This window comes from Dermacentor albipictus, unplaced genomic scaffold (genome assembly GCF_038994185.2).
Source record: "Dermacentor albipictus isolate Rhodes 1998 colony unplaced genomic scaffold, USDA_Dalb.pri_finalv2 scaffold_34, whole genome shotgun sequence".
NCBI lineage: Eukaryota > Metazoa > Arthropoda > Arachnida > Ixodida > Ixodidae > Dermacentor > Dermacentor albipictus.
In genome coordinates, this window is record NW_027225588.1 from 1,803,403 (window position 1) to 1,823,574 (window position 20,172).

The 20,172-nt window shown below is 48.0% G+C and overlaps 1 protein-coding gene across 3 annotated transcripts in view; it reads right to left on the reverse strand.

The window, feature by feature from the left end:
• LOC139052787 (glycerophosphocholine phosphodiesterase GPCPD1-like) overlaps positions 1 to 20,172 on the reverse strand; it is a 277,931-nt gene that overhangs the window by 155,475 nt on the left and 102,284 nt on the right. The window contains exon 3 of one of the 3 annotated variants that reach the window (XM_070529871.1): positions 2,301 to 2,419. The exons of the other annotated variants lie outside the window; for them this stretch is intronic. The gene's annotated coding sequence lies outside the window, so the exon portion shown is untranslated. The remainder of the gene's footprint in view (positions 1 to 2,300; positions 2,420 to 20,172) is intronic. 3 annotated transcript variants of the gene reach the window in all.

The following is a 20,172-nucleotide window of genomic DNA, read 5'->3' on the forward strand; positions in this document are numbered from 1 at the left end:
GTTGTATACCAGCAACGGAAGCGCAACAGACGCTGACCTACAATATATTACGACAAAAGTTAGCTGCGAAGGTCGGCACAATTTAGCGGTTCCTTTCGCTGAATCATATTCCTTGCTCATCAACCACAGCGCACGACAGCCTGACATTCTATATAGCGATAACGTATAAGCGAAGCGCCGCGCGGGCCATCTTGCGCGAAAAGAGAGAATATGACTGCAGGAATAGAATCATTTACGCTATATATATATATATATATATATATATATATATATATATATATTCCGGCCCAGATCGATCGCCTGCCATCCGGAAGCAACCGGCAAAGCGGTGACAGTCAGATGCCATCTCTGTATTATACGCAACCGGAGTAAGAAGCTCATTCGTCGCCAGATTTTGCCATCTGAGCGGCGCGTGATACATCAGGTATAACAAAAGACTACCTTTGTCGCTCGTATAGCCTGAGATAAATGCAAAGACGCAAGGAGAAATCGACATATCTGCCTCGACGGCTGCTATTATATAACGAGCTCCTGTTCATCTCGCACTTACCGCACGATCGTCGCATGCCTCCGCATAGCATACCGGTTGCCTCAGCGACTAGATACGTGCACCATCTGCCGAGTGTCAAGAACAGGCATATATTCGAGACGAAATGACAATTATCGCTGGCCACAGATGTGCACGGCGCTGGCGACACCGGAATTTGCGGGATAATCGGCGTTAAGATTAATAACGGAAATTCTGTAACTGATCTTTAGCTATTACGTAATATACGGAAGCCGGTGAATGCTCAAGACATACATATCCACTCAGTAGAAATTATGACATCTGTACTATATAGTTTCGAGGTATATACCTTTCCCCGAACATGTACTCGGCAAATTCATGAGAGCTTTACTTGGTTTTCTCACAAAGGCATTCCTTTCTCGGTCTATATACAGCGTACAAAGATATACGGGAGAAAGTCCGTCACTGATTTGGCGGACGATATATCTCGATACTGCTGGTGCCATTCTCAAAATTCCTATTCAGCGAGCTCCACAGGGTTCAATTTCGCAATTGCAGCTTTGTGCGCTAAAGTTATCAATAAAAAAAAGAAAGGCGTCAGATCTAAAGCACTTGTTGGAAACTATATTAAGCGAAGCTTTCTTGAAACGCTTCACTCAACTACTGTGCAAAAAAGTCTTATGCGTGCACCTATGCGGGCAGCCTTGTTTTATTTACAAGTACGCGCAAAGAACCGTTCGTCTCCCACCACCCAAGTCTTGTGTCCTATGGCATCGCTCATCTAACTGTCAGTGTTCTGGAAAAACAGGGCGAATGCGGGAGATAGAAATTCAAGACAATGAGCCTTGAAAAGGACAAGTCCACTTGTCGAAACGTTGGCTCGCATATACTTTCACCTTGTTCTCGTTTTGCTCATCGTGTTCGTGTTCTGCATCGCGTTTTGTAGCGTTGCGAATACTGGCTTCCACGGCAGGACGCTTCTTCCTGGCTTCTAGAAAGCGATTCGGTCCCACATAGGCAAAGCTTTAAAAGCTAATGGCCATTTGACAATGGTTTTATTGGAGAATATCGCACTATATTCTAATGTCTCTCACTGTTATGAATATTGGCCGGCAAAATTGCCATCCAGTAATGAATGTCGTATTACGTACGCTGCGTTCGAGTGGTCGGTTTTGGATAGCTCCAGGGAAGCCCCGAACGTTGTATGCGGCCTTCGGTGACAGACCACCAAGGTAAATTTACTGAGAGCTGAAGCTGGTTCTATGCAACGGCGATAGTTCAGACCGACTATCCTTCTTAGACGCGCTTATTTTCCCAAAACAGCTTTAAATTAAGGCTAACGTGCACTACATTATACCGTATCACTTCCAGAGCGATCTGAAACGACCATGTTGAATATGCCACAAGGAGGCAATGGTGGTTAAACGCCTGCTTGCAAGCAGCCGTCGCCAGTAAACAAGAAGCGGGGCCGAAGTGTGCGGAGCACAGATATTTAATAACCGGTCGGTTTCTGTGCCAATAGCTATAAAGGACGCCACACAATGCCATATTTACTTTACAACGGAGACCTTCGCGTCAGCCGATTATGAAAGTGATCTGGGTAGTCTACCCTTACTCGACTACTCCCACACTTGACAAAATCTCGCCTCCGGAGCTAAGTTAAAGCCAACGTGGACTGTTAATTAAGTCAACGTGGACTGTTAATATACCATCTCAGAAACCTCGAAACGCTTGTTTCATGCGAAGAAGATACTTATTTTAAGAGAAAATGCGTTCTGAAGCGTCCGCGTACCTCTATAGTGCAGTTCAAATCGCCCGCTATCCGATTGAGGAGTGGTGACGTCGTGGTCCCATAGTGACGTTGCGCCGTCGGTGAGTAAAACGGCCCCCGCAGACGGCGCTACGGCTTTTCTGCGCAAAACGCAAACGCGCAGTCAGAAACAGAGCCAAGACAGAGCCGACAGCAGCGCGAAAGTGGAACAATGGTGGCTAGCGGAAGGGAAAGCACGCGACGATAAGCTGATTCTTTATTTTATGACGCCAACTTCGACGCTCGTTGCAATGGACGACCCTGACAACGACACATTGGCTCGTGATGCTGTGCTCGACTTCAGCGATTTAAGCACTGATGAACGTGACCTGCTGCTGAGGGCTCGCGCTGCCGGCATCGTTGCGTACTACTACGACGCCAACTGTATGCCATGGCTGTACATATTCGCACATTTGTAGCTTTTCCTTCGTGAAAACCAAATGCCGCACTCACCGCCCCGTGTTCGACCTGCAGTGGTTCTTGCGCTTCGGAGAATGCAGGCAAGACCGACGGAACAGCGCTACGGGAAAGCACTTTGAAAGGCACTCCACACGACTTCAGTAATTCGGCGTTGAACTCGTAGTCCTCTGGACGAAAGTGCAGCGAGCACACTATGCGATTTTTAGGCTCTTTGCCAACGCGCTGTGACAGAGGTACGGCACTTAACCACTTCGAACGGAGAGGTTCACTCGTGGGCATACAATGATAAGTAACGTTGGATTCGCCGCTGCAACTGCCCTTGGCCAAGTTCCGCGGACCGTTCGCCCATCCCACGACATCACATGGACGTGGCATTCTCGCTGCTTGTTCCAAATGCAAGTTTCGCGAGCCAGCAGGACAACCGCAGCACGACGCGATAAAGAAACAACTGAAACTCCAAAGCGCGCGCGGCGCAAAGTCGAGCGCGCAGAGTCGAGCGAAAACGAAACCTTTCGATCACCTATTCTACTCAAGGGTAACGTCGAAACATTTTTTTTTAAAGAATTGAATAGAAGTAGACAAGTAGCATTTTCTTCCGTCTTATAACCTAATGAAATGATCTTTTTAATACGAGTAGTTGAGTACTAGTGACATAAATTATGAGGAGGAGTGCTTTAGTAATCGGGCTAGAGAGAGAAAGCAAGGGTAGGAAAGGCAGGGAGGTCAACCAGAACAGCATCCGGTTTGCTACCCTACACTGGGGGAGGGGGAAAGGGGAATAGAAAGAGGAAAAAAGGGAGAGTAGGAATTGAGTAGGTGTGGGAGGGACACCGTACACAATGACACTATAAGCGGTCTCTTAAGCCCGTGCACTTCAAGTACCGCACTAGTGCACGAATCGTTTTTCGAGCCAGTGACGGGTGTGGCCACGGTCCGAGTATCTTTGACTCGGTGAACGGTCTCGAGTCTAGTCTGCGTAAAGTTGCCCGCAGAGAGAAGCGTTGGACATCGTAGCGAGGGCAGGTACACAATAGGTGCTCGATGGTCTCCTCGCACCCACAGGAGTCGCACATCGGGCTCTCGGCCATTCCCATACGGTAGGAGTATGCGTTCGTGAACGCCACTCCCAACCACAAGCGACACAACAAGGTTGCTTCGCCGCGAGCAATCGGGCTAGTACCGGAATGACGCTAGGGGGTCTCAAATCGTGTCATGCATTTACCTCAATTTCTCGGTTACTAAAGCTCTGTTCGCGATTATATTGACGCCTTAGACGTTCTAGAGCATTGCTTTATCACTTTAACTTGACTTCATATTAACCTTTAGTGTCCCTTTAAGTTTAAACACGTAAATATGCTCGCCTTCATGAACATTACATAGGTAGGTAAGGAAAACAATTCGCCTATGTTCGCAATAGCCTTCGTTATCTGTTGAAGTGATAGCACTGGATTGACACGGACAAGAAAGACAACAGGAGGAGCGCACGTCCTGTCGTCTTTCTTGTCAATCCAGCGCTATCACTTCAATTATTGCAACGAACCAACTAGCCCAAAAATCTGCGCACCTGGATTTAATTATCTGAACTATCAATATTTAACATACTTCATTTTTGCACATTTCCCCTCGGACAAATGTAATGCAATGCACGTGCGATGCGAACAGTAATAAATGTACTAGACTGTGTATTATAGTAAGACATATTCCTGCGCGCCTTTGACATATTGCTTCGACTTTTTGAAATGTTACTACGAAAAGCTTAAGCTTAATTTATGCAGCGTTTCATATGCCGCGTGAACTTGAACGCGTTTATGATTTGGTAACATATAAAAGCCTAATAATCATATCACGAAAAAAATTATTTGCTTAATATGGCTGCCGAAAACCCTATGCAACCGGTGCGCAGAAAATTAAAGAGAGAGAGAGAAAAAAAACTGAAGGAAGCCTATAGACATAGCCCATATGCCACGAGTGCCTCTTTATATTCTCTGTCCAGTTCGCGATTTTTTGTTCTTAAAGGAAGTGCCCGCTGCCAATTTTCGTAATTACACACAATCCCCTTTCTCGGTGGGGTCACAAACGTGCCTATCCACAGCCTCACCAATAATTGTTTCTCGGCGCATTTTGCCGGAAGCAAGAAGAAGAATAAACTTTAATGTAGGAAGGAACTCCGTGCCGTTAATCTCGGGTGGAGCCCTCTCATAGAGCCCCACTGGCCGCGGCGGCTCGTAGGGCCTGGTCCAGGGTCGCCAGTTGTTTTCCCAGTTCCAGCTCGGAAAGCCGTGCCTCCCAAGACCACGTCGCGAATGTTTGTGATGAGCTCACCAGCATATTGCCCGGGCTGGGCGCTCCGTACACCGGTAAGTAATGTGTGGCAGTGAAAAAAGACTCGTCGAGGGAAATTCGGTTTAAGCACTGGGAAACGCAGCACATGCGCTTCTTGTTGTCGACCATCGTACGAGCGAAAGAGGTGAACAAAAGCCTGTGCCTGCACGGCAGCGGTTGGTACCGCCCGCACCAGCCACGTGAAAACGTGGCCATACCGCGTTGTCGTCTGCTCATCCTCCTCGAAGCGTTTCGCTCCTTGATCGCCGCGTGGCACCACCGTCTACGGGCATTGGGAACATGCAAGCTTCTTCTCGCGATCCCTTCGCGTTTCTTCATCGGCTCCGACGCTGCTCCCTACGGTGACCCATCGAGCTGGTGAGGAAAGTCGAAAAGAATGAAACGCGAAAGGAATCCTTATACCTATATAAGAGCGCCGCAGGAGTGCGAGCGACCAAATAATACAGCTGTCCTACGCATGCCTTTTACATAACATGCGCATTTATGGCTTATTTCAGTGGCCTTGAGCTTGCCAATGAAGCGCAACTTCCCGTCATTTCTATAGGCGTATATACGACGCTCATGTTGTCGCAGTTGCACCCCGCAAGCAGGGCTTGCAATATGCGGCCACGCGCAATGTTATGCAAATGCGAGCGTGCTAAAGAAATTATGGGGTTTTACGTGCCAAAACCACTCTCTGATTATGAGGCGCGCCGTAGTGGGGGACTCCGGAAATTACGACCACCTGGGGTTCTTTAACGTGCACCTAAATCTAAGTACACGGGTGTTTTCGCATTTTGCCCCCATCGAAATGCGGCCGCCGTGGCCAGGATTCGATCCCGCGACCTCGTGCTGCAGTCCAACACCATAGCCACTGAGCAACCACGGCTCTTTTTTTTATCTTTATTGCCTTTTCACAAATGAAAACAAAAAGATCAAATACAGGACATGTACATATGCTAAAAACACCAGCCACAGCACAGCCAGTGTAAAGCGTTTAGAAGGGCTTCACAGAAGCCAATTGGTCTATTACCGGTAGCCATTCCGGGGGTTCACATAGTGCTCTGAACAAGTCCCGTGTGCATATAATACTCTCAACAAAATAGTGTCTTGCTGAGTGAGCCTATGTATGACCATGCCTGATAACCATTCTCGTCTTCCACACGCTATGCATGCAAATCAGCATTAGCATATCACTCGGCACTTCCCCTGTTTCTGCACGTGGAAGAAACCGGATTCCAAAAGGGCTTATCGGCAACTCTTTTTTAAGTGTTCTTTGTAGGACGTCCCACAGAGATACGGCGTCATGGCAGTCAAGAAAAACATGCTCTATTGTTTCCGGCTGATTACAGATTAAGCAGTTTACCGACCAAGGTACGAAAAGACCTGTACTTTGTAACCATGGCTTTACAAAGAACGTTTTAACAGAGGGTCTCACTGGCCTTTTTTAACACGCTTTAGCACATCGCGCTCAGGACCTAGCCTGTAGGCAGCTCGGTAAACCGGTAATGGTAAAAATACATCGAGAATATCAGAATACAAACGCTTTTTCGTGACATCACACAAGTATTCATATGAAAACCTTGCCTTGAGCAGGCGTACAGAAGTAACCACTTCACGCAAATAAGGACTGAGCGGTCCAGCTCCCAAAGAAACAAATGACACGACAAAGTCAGATAGATAATCCTGCAATCGTGCTTGGATCACAGTTCTCAAAAACACATCAGGTTGGTCCCGCACAAAGAAGAATCTGCTCACCAGCTGCTTGAAAAATAGGTGTGAGAGCCCTAGCCCACCATTTTTCACCTTATGAAACAAATTGCACCGGCTTGTGCGCTCCCATTGCGATCCCCAAATAAAGGTCGCAAACACTCTGTGTATTTTCTGAACCGAAGTTCTTGCCATGGTCATCACTTGCAACACGTAGAAGACTTTTGCAATTAAAAAAAATATTACAAACGGAAGCTCTTGCAAAGATTGAAAAGTTGTGGCCACCCCATTTATCGGTAGCACTTTTGACGCGTCGATTTTCCTCAGACCAATATTCCTCAGCATTGCGGTAGTTATATAGCGGGGCACCGAGGTACTTTCCGGGGGAGTCGGTCCAATTCATATTACAGTACACCACGGGTGTGCTCTGCCAGTTGCCATGCCAAAATCCAAGGCATTTCGGCCAACTGATCGCGCTACCAGTTGCTGTGCAGAACGCCTTAGCAACACTGACAACTTCCTGCACGCTTCTTGCATCAGTGCAAAATACGGCTATGTCGTCCGCGTAGGCTAAGACCTTATTTCACTGCTCGAAAACGTGTAGCCTCGAATGCATGGTGTTGAACACAAACGTAAACAAAAAGGCTCCAAGTATATCGCAAGAAGTAGAGGGGACAACGCACATCCTTGTTTCACGCTCGGCCACATAGGAATTGACATACTTAACTCTTCGTTAATCACTAATTTGGCAGTACAATCGTGATACACCACTTTAACACCTTCAGTAATTACAGATCCAGCATTTACGTGCTCCAGCAATAAAAACAGAACTTCATGTAGAACTTTGTCGAATGCTTTATGTGTGTCTAGCTGAATCATACCCACGTGATCGTGCACTGCGTCACAACATTCCAAAATACTTCGTGCTATGCGTGTGTTTGTAAAAATTTTTCTACCTTTAATGCCACAGGTTTGATGCGGGCCAACAAGGGACTTAATGACGTTTTAGAGCCTTCTAGATAACACCTTCATGCATATTTTATAATCTGTATTAGTCAAACTAATGGGACGGTAGGACTCAACTGAAAGTAATTTTGCAGGATCGTCAGTTTTGGGGATCATTACTACGTGCGCTGTCCTGAACGAGAGAGGCGCTGGCTTTTTTTCATAGCATTCAGCGATCACTCGGTATAAAGCCACTGCCATTTCTGCCTTAAAAAATTTGTATATGGCAGCACCCAGTCCACCTGGCCCAGGTGACTTGCCATTACCCAAGTCATCGATTGCCGCTTCAATTTCGGCCACGGTAATTTCAGATTCTATTGATTCTCTAACCGTGTCCTCTAACCTTGGCATAAGGGCCAGAAAGTGGGCTTTGAAGTACTCCGGGTTATAAATTCTTCCTCCTAGAAGTTCGGCATAAAATTCAACAAATGCACGTTTTATCTCTTCACTGTCGCGTAATTTTGTTGCGATATCGAATTTCATTTATCTCCTTATTTGAAGCATGTTTCTTCTCTTCACTACGCACACGCTTAGTGGGCGTTTCGCCCAGCCACAACTTTTCAGTGCGCGCCCTTATCACTACGCCGCGGTACTTATATTTGTCGATCAACTCGAGTTTTGCTTTCACCTCTCATTTCTTTTTTAAACGCGCAAGGCACTTCATGTTCTACCTCTAACATATACACCAGCTCACTGTGTAACTGTTTCTCTTGTTGCCTGTCCTTGTGACGCAATACACATGCTCTATCGATGGCAGCAATTTTAATGTCGCATTTAAACTGCTCCCACACTGATATGAAACTGTTGGCTTCCGTATGCAGGACATTTGAAAGATACTCCTTGGCTCTCGTGACAAACACTTCATCTTGCAGCAGTTTTTCATTGAACTTCCACAGGAACGAATTAAACTTGACACTCTTTCGTTTTTCGCCAATCGTAATCGAGACCAAACTATGATCGCTTAAACTGAGATATTGTGCAAGGTCGATTCAAATAGGTCGCGAAGCTTCGGGCGAAAAGCGGTTCAGTACAGATTGTCACCGACATCAGTATGGGGGGTTATGGGAAAAGCGATTGAAGCGCGACTATGTTTGCAGGGAACAAACATTGGGAAATAAAAACGCGTTTTTTAATTCAAACGAGACACAGTTAGATTCATTCAACGAAAATAAAATTCCTAGTCAATTTTGTATATTCGTTACAAGTTAAGAAACTACAAGTTTAATTTTATTATTATTAATAAATGCATTTCTTTTCAGCGCCCATCGTACAGGGGGCGTTGACGCTACTATCACTCGCAATGCAATGCACGTCTTGAAATGTGCAGAAAGGCGCACTCGTAAAGTTCACCTGTTGAAATACGCCCCCCTCACAGTTTGTGCTTTCTTGCTAGTCGAAGTTTGAATTTGGTGACGCGGGTATCTTCATCGCTTCTTAGGCCCGTATTCAGAAACAGAACTTAAGTAGGGGGTCAAGAAGTGCGGGAAAAGTACAAGTTTTAGGAAAGTTTTAGGCGAGTACTTCAAAAACGACACTTAAGTATCACTTTCGAAAGTAACGCTTTTCGAGTCAAGTATGTCGTCTGGTGTCGAGGATACGTAAATATTTTACGTGCACGATAGGTTCCATCGCAAAAAAAAAAAAAAGATTTTTGCAGCAGAGGAATGTGGATATAACTGTTGCAGTGCTTGCTCTCGCATTCTTATGAGTAAAGTACAAAGAACGGTTTGGTTTTAACGCCTTACTCAAACTCGTCTGGCCACAAGTTCACGTTGGTTCTCGTAGCCACTGCGGTTCTGTGTGTCACCGTCCCGACTTTTTTTTTTGTTTTGCTGCTGAAAACTTCCGGTGTTCTTGCGTAGAGAGTGTGTGTGCGTTGCGTTTTCAACCCACGCGGACGATGGAAAAAAAAGGAAAACAAACTTTTCCGAAGAACGCGCCGTGCTCCGTGAGTCCGCTTCGCGCCATCGCAGCCTTTCGACAGCGAAAAACCTCCGCGTCATCTCCTCCGGGACTTGTGATGGGTACATGAGTGCAGTCAATGCACCCGCTCACACCAGGAAACCGTGCGATGGTGTAGAACTCCTCCATTACGGATGCCAAATCATTAGCATTTGGCAACTTCACGAGCTGCGGGAACAAAGTTTCGGCAGTCATTCTTGATATTCGTGCAATGATTCGAGACACAGTTGCTTGGGAAACATTAGCGAGGTTCCCGGTGGCAACCTGAAATGTTCCGGCGCCGTAGAATCGCAGCGCGATTAGAAGCTGGAGCAGCGGCGGCACAGGGTGACCGCGTTCGTTGTCTTTGGGGATCAGTGGCAACATTTCCAACAGCCGTAGCACCGCTTGCTTGGAAAAGTGGTACCGCCACGAGAATTCCGCGTCGTTCCATACTTCCGTGGGATTCTGTCGATCCTTAAGCCGTGGCCGTAATGGCCACACGTATCGGTATGCCTCATCCTCCGTAATATTGCGCACACGTCCGGCGAGATCGTCAAAGTCGTCGAGGCTGCCGTAGCAGGCGGCCATCTTGCTTGCTAGGCAAGAGTAGCGAAAGTCGCACTTAAGGTTGGCAATGACCGTACTTTACTTTCCGGCACTCAAGTGTCCATTAAGGTTTACTGTAAGTACAAGATTTGTCTATGAAACGCGTTAAGCATCGACCGGGTACTTAAAGTCATAAGTTAAGGGTAAGTTCCGTTTGTGAATACGGGCCTTTATTTTCCGGCACTCAAGTGTCGATTAAAGTTTACTTTAAGTACAAGATTTGTCCATGAAACGCGTTAAGCATCGACCGGCTACTTAAGTCATAAGTTAAGGGTAAGTTCCGTTTGTGAATACGGGCCTTAATCTGTTCAGTCAAAAGTAGTGAGTTACGACCGCCAGATAACTGTGTAGTTGTTTACGTGCGACTGCGCCGCCGACGAGCTTGGCGTCCGACGATAGGATGAGCACTTTACACCTGAAGCTTTGGTCGGCCTCCAAGGAAAATATGTTCTGTGCACGGGTGCGATTTCGACAACCGTACAGCTGGCCTTTTCCTACATCGCTTTCTGCGCTGAAAGCTCGAAACGCCATCAAGTCAAATGGCGGGGCATTTGAATATATAGCTCCAAAAGCAGGCCAACAAAACAAATTTCGCGCCTTCGAAAAGAAAATGACGTCACTGCTGTTTTTAATGGACATGGCGTCACATTATTTTTTCTTCCGCCGGAAGTGTTCCCACCACATACAGATGGCGCTAAGCCCCACGAACCGCCGATGGACCGCCATGTTTTGAACGTATGGGCTCCTATGGAAGCTTCGCTACCAGGTATATTTACCTTGTATGGTGTTTCATAAGAGGAAAACAGTGGTACAAACTTCGCCGGTATGTATATTCTATCAAGCCTTGCATGGGAATCACCTTGAAAGTGCGTATACCGTGCTTGGCCATCTCGCGTCATTGCATAACCAATGTCCTCAAGCTCTCTCTCTCAATTACTAACGCATTCAACAGCTCAGCGCTTCTGTAGCGTTATTTTGAGGCTCGTCGTTTTATCTTCAGCACCTGTGCGCTCGATGAAAGCGCACAGGTGCGTTTTCATCGAGCGGCGGTGGCTGTACAGACGGAATTGAAGTAACCAAGAAACAACATGTCGTTCTGTTTTCAAAAACCCTTCAGCGTACTTTAAAAAAGTTCACGTTCAAGAATTTTGTTCGGTGCGTAGATGCACACAGCGCGCCACAGTAGTCCAGCAAAAATAAAATCACATGCGACAAGTCTCCCACTTTCGCAGGTGGACACTTTTTCAACAACCGATATGCTATTGCGAATAAAAATGACGCAGCCTCCTGACCGTCCCACAGCATGGCACACACATACACTGTATCTAGAGCGAAAAACTTGAACCATTTGTTCTGTTTGCTCCTCACTCTCAATTTTTGTTTCTTGTACAGGTCAACGTCATTCTCTAAAAGCATGCGACTAATCTGGCATTGCCGCCTGCGCGAACACATTTTTCGCACATTCAATGTCACAACGCGTAGGCTAGATTTAAAGTTAGCCGCCATCTCAAGGGGGTTGCTTGGCCAAGCGTCCTACTCACATAGAAACTGTGGGGTTCTTGCGGTCATCGTTGAAGGCCGCTGGAACGGGTCCTCCGCTAGGGCGGAGGCGTTGTAGGGGCCACCCTACTGCCAGGCGGCACGTTCGGCTTCGGCTTAAGCAAAGACCGCCGCGCAGTCGATGCCTTCGGTGTAGGTTTGCCGGTGCCTGACGCAGTAGTTATTCCTGCATTACCAGTGTCTTCGTGAGCACGCTTTGCAGCGATGCTTCCGGCCATGAGCATCTCGACGTCCGTTGCTTCCTGGCCGACTCCTTGTGGCAGTGACGATGACGCGCTTGCTGCCCTCACGCTTGCGTCTCATGTTGCAGTCTCTGGCTTCGTTTCCGGGGTTGCAGCCAAGGGCTCACCCCCCAGGTTCGCTTCCTGGACAGCTCCTGGGCAGGGTTCAAGGGGCTTTACAGGAGTCTTCGCCACGTCGTTGTCCTCCCTGCTAGCTTCTTCGGCATCTGCGGCGTCCACCAGGTGTTCGGATACTACATCCCTTTGGAGTGGGCCTGTAACGCTGGCATAAGAGCGCACACATTGGGAATCATCGTGGCCGAAGCGACGACAGACCCCACATCGTGGAACGCGGCACTCTCGCCGGATGTGTCCGATGCCATGGCATCGGAGGCAGAGTGGCGCTCTGCCAGGAACGAACACGAGCGCCATATCCTCAGCAACACGCAGTTGGTGTGGTAGGTCGTCCACAGTGAGGCCCACATTTGATTTCAGCGTCACCGAGCGGGTGGTTGATCCTTTGTCGATGCAGCCCTTGACCTTCCACTTGTCTCTGCTGATTTCCGTCACTTTTCCAAACGGCGCCAAAGCCACTCGCACGTCTTCGTCCGGTACGCCATGAAGCAGCTAGTATAGCTTCAGTCGGACACCTCGGTCGTGAGGGTGGATGACCATGCAGCGGTGGTCTTTAAAGGGACCCTGAAACGATTTTGGCGATTTTCTACAAACGTACTGAGTCGTTAGAGTAGGTTCTTCTGATCATTAATTGATGCATCTAAGTGCTCTGCGTAAAGCGTGTAATTTATTATAAGGTTTTAACAATACACATCGCTGCCGATCGCAGCGCACTGCTCGGCGGAATTTTAAGCCGCCCCTACCCATATGATGCAAATAACCCATATTACGTCACATGGGCGAGCTATCTGATTGGCTGACCAGGGCGCGTGGTCGATAATTTTTCCAACTTTATGGGGAACAAATGATGCTCGTAATAGTTGGAATGTTAGTTACTTTGTTTTTGTAAAAAGAAAATAACTTAAAGAGAATACACAAGAATAGTTTTTAGTACACTTCAGCACTTCCGGCACACAGCAAGTGTCGTCTGCTTGTGTTAAACGTACTCCATTTTGACGAGAGCTCCGCGGTCAGAGTCGGTCTCAGTCTTTTCGCGAGCACTATGATTCGACTTTGTTGCCTTGTGGACTGCAAACCTAGCGACTTGCAAACCGCGAGTCCAGTATTAGGGCAAACGCAAGCGCAAGGGGACAGGGTCTGGCCGCTTGACTGTGCCAGGATGAGCCACGAGATGAGCAGAAGGGCAAATGTGAACGGTCTGCACGGTGCAGCCACCTGGTGGCACAGAGCTCAACCATACACAGTAGCAGCAACGAATTGTATTCTTTGCTGCTGGTGTGTATTTTTCGCAGGAGTGTAATCATCAACACGTTGATTTATAAATGTTTAAAATGCTTTACACTTGGTTAGAGCAATATTTGCGCTTTGTTTGACTGGTTAAGCGCTGCGCCAGCAAGTGTCTGGACCGTGCAGACCGATCAGGCTGCTCACGTACGTCTACGCTAAAGTTCCTTCATCAGCTTGAGTTTATGCCTCCAGTCATTTGCCGAAATGACCAGCTTGCCTGTTTTTAGCGGAGTACCGGACACGTTCGGCGCTACGACAGAATGCTCGCAATGCACGCTGCTTCGATAGCTCTCGGTCGACGGCCAAGCGGCTAGCGGAGAGGTCTCGCGCGGGAGGGGGCGTGCTCCTAAACAACCGGAAGTGAGCGATGTGACGTTGCATCGTGACGCTGAACCAGTGAAGGCGGAGCTTAGCGCCGCTCGCTCGGCGAGCGAGTTGAGGAGGAAAAGCATAGCTAGGGAGGAGGGTAACTGCAATCGCTTGCAGCTCCATTAATACGTAACGCTTCACTTAAATTGTGGTGCGAATGTTCTACTTAAGCTGTACCCTACGCGCCTACAAAATTTGTCCGAACCGTTTCAGGGGCCCTTTAACGTTGAACGCTTCAGCTCCTAATATCTTTCTCTTGCCTTCCTCGGCCTTAAACGTCACTGCCCACAGGTGGTTATTTGGTATGCCCCGAGAGCAACCACTTCCGACAGGAACGAAAGACGTGCAAGGCTATCTCGGACATGCTCCACTCGATACGGCCTGGCTTTCACATCGGCATGCAAAAAAAAAAACGGTGTTTAAAACAGAAGCACCTGCGGGCAGATGAGGCAGAACAACCTGGTAATATTCAGCCGGCTTTTCAGTACACTTGATACCACGGCCCACACGGGCCGCTGAAACCGCCCCTGCAAGGGAGCACATGATAGCACGCCCGTACGCTGTGAAAGCAGGAAGTGGAATCTCTGAGCAACCACGGCGGGTTGCGAGCGTGCTGTCACACGCATCCGTCGCGGGAAAGTTGATGACCCGACGCGACGACGCGCGCGTGGCATACCGTATCGACGAGTTCGTTGTCATCTCCGCGCAGCATCCTCCGCGATAAATGAAGGGGAAGCGCGATTGCGCAACCTCTTCTGCTACAGTGGCGGTGATGGGTGCGTGTATACATATAGACCACCATTGTGGCATGGTCGGCAAGGGGCCGTCTGTACACAAACACGCGTGACTGCATGCCATCATTCGCCCTGTTTTCGGCGATATAAGCGAGTGCGCCGTCGTTTGTTCTTGGGGTCTTCTGCATTTTGCCACGTGTGCTGTATCATATCGCACGCGGCATACCGGGTGTCCCACGGAACTTGAGACAAACTTCAGAAAATATGCAAATGCCACGTGGATCCACAGAACCAAGGTAACGTTTGCTGTCGCTTGAAGATACTCAAATCATTGTTTTTGCATACCGCCTAATTACATTAGTCTAATTAATCAACTCCTCCAATATTATAATTACGTGAAAAGTGTGAAAGAGAAAATTGTGGAGCAACATGCGAAACTAACCGTACAGCTTTCTGTTGCTCAAAACGCGTTGCATAATTATTGTTATTTTTTTCGAAGCATGAGAGAAGCCCGCCAACACACGCAAAGTGCCTCGAGCGGCCAGCCGCGCGGTAGTTTTTTGGGGGTGCATCTCATGGCTTTGAGCGGAAACGAGTTGGTGGTGTTTCAACGTGCGAGCGCATCATACAACCTTCTCGTTTTTCACAATCTCGCGATCCGGGAGTATAGATATCCACCTAGTAGACATGTCCATTTCGGCTGCTGCTGAAGTGCTGACTGGCTGGGCATACCAGCGAGAAAAACAGGCGCCCACAGCCAGCTTCCTTCTCGATGGTTCTGCTCAAGGCAATCAGCGGCGCGGCCGAAATGGACAGTCCACCATAGGCGGAGACTTGGAAAAAAATACCAACAGTATTCATCACGGGCAACGCCATTTTTTACCAAGGCTCCCATAACTCGAAGCGAACAGCGCGCCGCGGAGGCGCGCTGTTCGCCACAATTTTCCATCAGCGGAGGCGCGGCGTTCTGCGCGCGCGTCTTTGCTCGTGAAAAAACGCGCCATGCGGTTCCTACTTTAAAACGTGCGCGCGCGTCGCACCGCTAGTCACTGCTCCCTCAATCTTAAGTCACTCCTCGTCTTGTGCGCAACGATGTCCGAGCGTGTATGTGTGAAATAAATGTGGAAAGTGAATCGGAATCGTCGTCAGAAATGTCTCAAGAGATGCGTCGCGCCAAGCGCCGCGAACAACGACGAGCTCGGCGACAGAGGCAGCGGGAGTCGACCGACCGCTGCGTCTGTCGCCGAGCTCGTTGTTGCAAACACGTTGCGGCACGAACTTAAACTTGGTACTTGGAAATCCCAACAAAAATGGTTACGACACAGTGGAAGAGTTGCATAGAACTCGTCTTCCGAAATGCTAATCTCGTCGGAGACATCGAATCCGTGGCCAATTAATATACGGGCCACGAAACAGTCTTGGTGCAAGTCTGCAGTCCTCCTCCTCCTGTGTCCACCGAGTAACTGTGTGTGCATTATGCGACCCAGTGTGCATGACTATGCGCATCATTTGCGCAATAAAACAAGAGTTTAGCAACGACACCGCGACTCAAAGCATTTAATTGGCAAGCGATCAAACAACGGCCTAGCAGCAATGCCTAACTTAGTGCAATGGCTAATTCGGTCCATGAAAACGTGCTTTCATACGATATCTTTCTTCGACATTGGTGCGTTGCTTGTCACCCTTTTCCATTGCATATATGAAGCATTCGTTGCTGCGTATGTCACTTGTTACTTCATACTTGAACATTCGTGTTTATGCCACCTTATTTCTGGATTTCGTTCGACGAGAAGAAACGTTGCCCTGTATGCGGGCCCTCAAGCTCAAGTGATCCGTGGCTGCTCTTCGCCCTAGGGACCCCCAACGTTCGCAGTCCGAAATAAAGTTAAAAAGAAAAAAACGTGGACTCAAAAGTTCAATCAATCAACAATCGGCGGAATGGGAGACGAGCAGGAATGGGTGCAAGGGCCGGCTCCTCGAAGCCGTCGGCTCGGCGTGTCAGGAAAGCTAACGATCACAAAGAGCGGCCCCTACTGAAACAACGCGCTCCCAGTTGCGGAGCAGACGCTTACGAAACGAGACCATGCGCCCTCAGCTCTGTCACGTCGCCGCCACGTGCTGGGCGCGTGTAGCAACAGAACGGGGGCCCGTTCGAGGGAGAGGGAGCATCGGAAGACACGCGAGCGAGCGAAGCCGACTCCGCAGGGCGCGATAGGGAGAGAGAGGGGTCTCCACCGCTGTGTCTGTGCTGGGATCTGACACGTGCGGCGGGGCGCTCTGTTCCGTTTCTTCCGAGGGCCGGGCTTCCACTTCCCCAAACGAAGCTGGAATCAGCGCACCAGTGCCGGGGAAGCACACGGTCGGCGCCAACGGCACGTCCAAAGACAGCGGACGAAACAGTTCAGGAGGACCCTTCTGTGTACGGCAATTCATTCAGTTGCTTTCTTAATGAAACGTCGTTTTATGCATTCAAGCGCAAAAGTAAACGCGGAAGGGCCTATGCATTTCTCCGCAAAGTTCGGGAATTATTATCTCCAAACTGGGGCCACCCTGAGAATTCGTTCAGAGCAGATCCGTTTTGCGAACTCCCCGGCTAGAATTTGTAAATGGCAATATAAGCCATAAGGTAATTAGTTGAGGCCTCAGCTGCCAACTTTCTGCTCACATGCTGGGTGGTCGCTCTGACACTGCTGACGCTTCAAGCTTTACAGTGCGTCGCGTGGGCATCGCTGTTATGTCATTATTACAGTCAATCACAGTCAACAGATTGGTGGCATTGCTGCAAGTGCGCGAGCTGCAACGTGGCGAGTAATACTGGCGCTGTTTCTCGGCACTTGGTCACCTCAGGAGCGTATACTGCGGGCTTGGCGTTCTCGTTTTGTATTTCAATGACGTAACGAGATTGTATCTTGCCACGCGCATTTTTATGAGCACCCGCTGGATGCCTGCGACTGCTCTACTTATGACGAATGTTTACTGTCACCATTAGTTTTCTTCAAACTTTTCTTTTTCATAAATTTTTTCGATGTGTTCAATATTTACTATTGTGGCTTTATTTCCTTTAAAAAAAATTATATCCGGTATTATAAACCTAGCGAAAAGGTGTATATAGCCATCGCCAGAAAACGGCCATAAATGATCTATTTTCATCTCAATAAAAATAAAAGTACTGATTTTGCGCCATATCTCTATAGTGTTTGCGTCCTCTATCACTTTGAATTTTTTTTTCCTGTACGTATTTCGGCGTGTCTCTTTCTCAACATTCCTCCAGCCCCCCCCCCCCCCCCCCCCCCAAATTATACTGCAACAAGGGCATCGCAACTGTTGAAACCGGATTCGCCGAAAATATGTGCGGTTTACTTTTTTGTACGCGCTCTTCAGTTTTAACCGAAAACGCCGAACGATCAGCTAAGTGCGCCGCGCCACCCTTTTAGGGACAGTGAAAAAGAAAGAAAAAAAAAACAACTATAGTCGTAGCAGCAGCAACCGCTATCAAGATTTCAAGATGAAAACGTTGTGTGCACTCTTATGCCAGATAGGGACTGTCTTATGTGCGTGCTTTTTAAAGAGACACTAAAATCAAATACCAAGTCGACATGGACTGTTAAAATACCTTTCCAAAAACCCCGCAACCTCGCAATGCTTGTTTCGTGTCAATGAAAGACTTGGTTTACAAGAAAATTCCTCCTGAAGAGTCGCAATACCTTTTTCGTAATTCAAATCTCCCGCCACCAAAACGGGGGAGTGGTGACATTGCATACGCCATCACCACCCTTTGCTGCTATCGATGGGCGCCCAACACAGCGGTACCGAGCCAAGACAGAGCGGTGGATCCGCCGCTGCAGCTGCTTTTTGATCAAGTGGAGTAGACCGTTCCGACATCCAGCGACAACGTATGGAAGTTGAATAATCTGCTACTTGCAGTTTGTGCGAGTTTTTTCGCGAGCCAGCAAAACCAGCGCAGCAGCACGCGACAACGAAACTACGGGAAAGCGTCGGCGGCGCGGAGACGAGCGAAAATGAAACCTTTCGACTTGCCTTAGACCACCCGCGTCGTTGTGAAGGGTAATGAAATGAAATAAAAATGTAAAAGTTGCATTTTATTTCGTTTTATGATATAACACAAGCTTTTTTTTTTTTTGAACGAGTGGTTGAGCACCAGTGACAGAATTTAACTGAGGAGTGCTTTCGTCATCGGGCAAATGTACTTGAATGAATCATGTCCTGCATTTACCTCAACTTCTCGATTATTAAGGCTCCGTTCGCGATAATATTGGCGCCTTAGCGATTCTCCAGCACTAATCTATCACCTTAGCTTCACTTAATATTTGCCTTTAGTGTACCATTAAAGAAACGTTCGTAATAAGCGGTGCGCCCTTGAGTTGCCGACTCGAATCCATGGATGGCAGTCGCATCGCGCTTCGCCTGATTAAATCCGTGGTGGTCTTGTCGCGTTCGGATAAGCGGCCCGTCCTTCATTTGTGTCTTATTTTTTTTTTTCTGCGCAGCACATTGATTTGGGTAGCACTTTCGTGGTCACAGCAATTGGGCAACGACGCTAGCGCGAGCCACCCTCTGTGTGTGCGTTGTTGGACTTCGCAACGCTTTTCCGTGATTCACGGAGGCGGTGGGCGAGCATGCATGGAACCGTAGCACTGAATTCGATTGGCCTGGCTGCTAAATCGTCGGAGATATACAGGGTGACCCAACTGTCATGCACCAAGATTTAAGAACCTAGCCGGGCTCAACCAAAGTAATGTTGTTTGCCGTCGCTTGGAGATACTCAGATTATTTTCTTATTCTATCTAATTACCGAATTAGTCTTAATTACTTAATCAACTTCTCAAGTGTTATAAGTAGACGAAAAGTGTCAGCGAGACAATTGTAGAGTGACATGAAAAACTCCCCGTATATATCTTTCTGCCACTCAATACGTGCTACATAAAAGTCTATTTCTGAGAGTGAAGAAGCGCGCGAATGCACGCAAAATTGCCGCGCGACTGACCGCTCGAGGCACTTTGCGTGTATTCACGAGCTTAATTCGTTCACTCTCGGAAATAGGCTTTTGTGTAGCACGTATTGAGCGGCAGAAAGATATATACGGGGAGTTTTCGTTTAACTGCGACTTCTGTAATTTACATGCTCATAATTACCGGTATACACCGCAGCATAACTTTCAACGGCACGTTTCTAAGGCAACACCGCATTCATTAGAGGCGCTTTTGTCTCGCTTGGAACCATCGAACTCATGGCTGAGCATATCTTTTTGGACTGTCATGACGCAGTGTTTTTGTGGGATGTTCTAAAACGTAGCCTTAAAAAGGAATTGCCGTTAGGTGATTTTGGGATACGCTTCCTGCCATGCGCGGAACCAGAGGGAGTGCCTGTCAATCTGTTAATGCTTCTGTGCATGCACAATGTGTGGCGAACGCGTATGGATATTAGACATGAGCGCATTGTTCAGGCCCCAGCACATGAATACTTCATTGAAAGTGTGTTATATATACGCGAATTTTTCTGTGCACAGAGTGATCCTCCTGA